This window comes from Toxotes jaculatrix, chromosome 2 (assembly GCF_017976425.1).
Source record: "Toxotes jaculatrix isolate fToxJac2 chromosome 2, fToxJac2.pri, whole genome shotgun sequence".
Lineage (NCBI taxonomy): Eukaryota > Metazoa > Chordata > Actinopteri > Toxotidae > Toxotes > Toxotes jaculatrix.
The window spans coordinates 1,662,039-1,665,058 of record NC_054395.1 but is presented as its reverse complement, the minus strand read 5'-3'; the positions used below and the strand labels follow the sequence as shown (position 1 = coordinate 1,665,058).

At 39.3% G+C, this 3,020-nt stretch overlaps 1 non-coding gene across 1 annotated transcript; it reads right to left on the bottom strand.

Moving 5' to 3' along the window:
* Positions 1-891: 891 nt before the first annotated feature.
* trnae-uuc lies at positions 892-963 on the bottom strand. The gene has a single exon. It is a non-coding gene; the product is annotated as a tRNA-Glu (tRNA).
* Positions 964-3,020: the final 2,057 nt, after the last annotated feature.

Genomic DNA, 3,020 nt, shown 5'->3' with positions numbered 1-3,020 from the left:
TGCCGGACACTACTATTCATGTATAATAACACATGGGCAATAACAATACTCCATGTGCAATAACTCATGTGAAGTAATTTATTCTTTCCACCTCTTAGAGTGCAATGTTTGTTTGCAATGTTTGTATATACTTTATATTTTTAATTTTTTACTTGAATCCACCCTTGTTCTATTTTAGTACTAAGAGTATTTAAGAGTTTATTTTTACTTCTATATTTTATTTCATTTACATTTCATTTTTATATCAGCACCTTAGTTAGTTACTTTTAGTAACTAACTTAGTTACTTTTTACTTTTTACTGTGTACTGCTGCTTACTGTGTTTTTTGGTGCTGTACTGCTGCTGGTACCCAAATTTCCCCAAGGGACCTCCCAAAGGGATTAATAAAGTATATTCTATTCTATTCTATTCTATTCTATCCTCCTCTCTCCCACAGAGTCCACTGAGTCCAGGGGGCAGCCCAGGACAGAGCTAGCTCTCTTTACCAGTTTGTCCAGCTTCCGTTTGTCTCTGTCCGTTATTCCTCCACCCCAGCAGACCACTGCATAGAAAGGTGCTGATGCCAATACAGTGTCATAAAAAGTCCTTAGTAGTGTTCTACACACTCCAAAAGACCTCAGTCTCCTCAAGAGGTGGAGGCGACTCTGGCCCTTCTTGTATAGGACACCTATGTTGTCTGACCAGTACAGTTTATTGTTGACGTGAACACCAAAGCACTTGAACACATTCACCCTCTCTATGTTAAGTCTCTGGATGTTCACTGGTGGAGTCTGAGAAGCCTTTTTTCAGAAGTCAATCACCATCTCCTTCGTCCTGTTGGCATTGATGTGAAGGTGATTGAGTTCACACCAGTCAACGAAGTCCTCGACCACCTTCCTACAAAACAGCGAGTTCCCATACCGGGAGTCGAACCCGGGCCGCCTGGGTGAAAACCAGGAATCCTAACCGCTAGACCATATGGGAGCTACTACTACTCCTACTGATGAATGAATGAATTGAGTTGTATTGTAACATGTTCACCTCTGCTGAACACTTTATGATATAATAGGTCTTTAGGAGGGTCTACCCCACCCTAACCCAAACTCTTTGACAATGTTCCATCCAAACTTATTCTTCCTACTCTTCATATTGAAATGTCCATTGTAATATTCATACATGTTGCATTTTTCATTCATCTGACAGCTAGATGAATGTGTGTTCCACTGGTTTCAGGCTCCAGAGCTCAGGAGATGTGAAGGTTTGGGTTGTAAATCACTCACATGAATGCAGACTGTGAGACTCAGAAACTGACATAATCAGAGCACTTTAAAACTGTGCACTCCTGACCTCTAGTGGCTGGAGTCAGTGTGACATGCTCTCACTTAGCACACCTTCTAATGCACGTTTGAACTTATTCATCAGTTAATAAATGTACGTTATAATTTTAAACATTAATTTAAAGGAAAATGGGAAATTTATCAAACAAAAAATTCTTTAGATAAACTAAAAGTTAGGTCAGAAAAAACTAAAAAATCATCCCAAAAAAAATAACATTTTACTTTTGATTGGTATTTTCTGTTGTGTATTTTCTGTCATTATACTGACATATGAACTGTGGGAAGAACAGTGTTGGGATGGAATATTGTCTGCAGACCCTCCTAAAGTCTTTTACCTCTGTCATGGAAGTTATGCCAATTTGGTCTCAACTGACAGAATTATTACATTTAGAAATGTTTTAAGTGGTTGAAATACTGAGCTAAATACTGTGGGACTTATGTACTAAGATGCACTAAACCTATATACATAGTAAGGTGAATTTGTTTTTCTTTTTTTTTTTTGACTGTAGAAGAAAATGAAAGTTTGAAGGAAGGAGTTGGAAAAAAAGAAAAAAGAAGAAAAAATGTACATATTTAGGCCGCACTTGTCTATAAGCCACAGGTGTCTATGTTGTAACATGAGATATTTGCACAGAAAGCTGGTACACCGAAAGATTTTTTTAAACTTAATTAAATAAATGCTTTTTTTCTGAACAGTGCCTGTAACACGGCAGTAACATGGCAGTAACATGGCTGGTTAAAAAAATAAAAAATACCAGAAAAATCAGAAAAGTCATTGATGCTATCTTCCTCTCACTCCTGCGCAGTAAAACCACTATAGTCTTCTTCTTCAGTGTCGGAATTGAACAGCCTCAGAATTACTTCGTCACACACTGTCTCAGTCTCCTTTCATTGGCGCAGCCATGGAGCAGCGAGTGCGACTTTGGGTTTTGGACCGACCTGGGATCAGAGCATCGGACCCACGACCCTCCGCCTCACTAGGCCCCCTGCCCCTGCGTCTCTAGTGCATGTGCATGCTTGTGTGTGTGTTTCGTTCACTTGGTGTGGGTAAAATGCAGAAAGTCATTTCCCCAGGAGGGATCGATAAAGTAATTAAAATTTAAAAGAAAAAAGTTTTCATTGTTCTCTCTCATTAACTCGTAAAAATCTATAAATTAGCCGCATCATTGTTTAAGCCGCAGGGTTCAAAGCGGGTGAAAAAAGTAGTGGCTTATAGTCTGGAAATTACGGTAAATACTAAAAAGAGTTTAAACTTACTACAGTTCTATTTACTAACATGCAATTTTTTTCTTGTTTTTTAGGAAAATGTAGAAGAAAATCAAACTTTGAAAGAAGGAGTTGGGAAAAAATCTACCATTACTTTTAAATACTAAAAGAGAACTTATGAAGAGAGTAAAAACTTGTCTACGTGTGTGTGTGTGTGTGTGTGTGTGTGTGTGTGTGTGTGTGTGTGTGTGTGTGTGTGTGTGTGGTACTCTCTGGCCTGTCTCTTGCTGGAGGCTCACATCTCTGGGTTGTATGGAGAGTCAGTCAGCTCACAGGAAACAGAGCAGAGGCGCTGTTACACTCAGCAAACGCCACATATTTAACGAGTGTAGATGCTGCTCAGGACGACAAATACTGACTCGCTTGATCACCAGATGAGTCCGAGTGCGGTTTACCACCTCAGTCAAACAATGAGCTGCTACAGCCCACTCCACAAAG